Below are 474 nucleotides of genomic sequence, written 5' to 3' on the forward strand. Positions count from 1 at the left end.
TTTGATTTTGAAAAATTATGGAAACTTGAAAAAAATTTGCATTAAAAACAAAATCTTCCCTCTTGTGCCATCCTGGCGTTAAACTCCCAGAATGGTGTCCATTCTGGCTTTTAACGCCCAAAATGCCCCTTACTGGCGTTTTTTCGCCAGTAAGCTCTTTTTCTCTGCTTTTTGAGCTGAATCCTTCTGTAACTCTGTGAATTCCTTCATTTTTGATACTTGCCTCTGTAAGAACAATTTATACAACTTCCTAATGACTGGGTTGCCTCCCAGCAAGCGCTTCTTTACTGTCTTTAGCTGGACTTTCACTGAGAATCACTCAAGTCTCAGTTTTGAGCACTCTTGCTCAAAATTTCCTTCAAGATAATGCTTGATTCTCTGTCCATTAACAATGAACTTCTTGTCTGAATCAATATCCTGAAGCTCAACATATCCATATGGTGACACTCCTGTAATCACATACGGACCCCTCCA

Source organism: Arachis duranensis, chromosome 5, assembly GCF_000817695.3.
Source record: "Arachis duranensis cultivar V14167 chromosome 5, aradu.V14167.gnm2.J7QH, whole genome shotgun sequence".
In the NCBI taxonomy this organism is placed as follows: Eukaryota; Viridiplantae; Streptophyta; class Magnoliopsida; order Fabales; family Fabaceae; genus Arachis; species Arachis duranensis.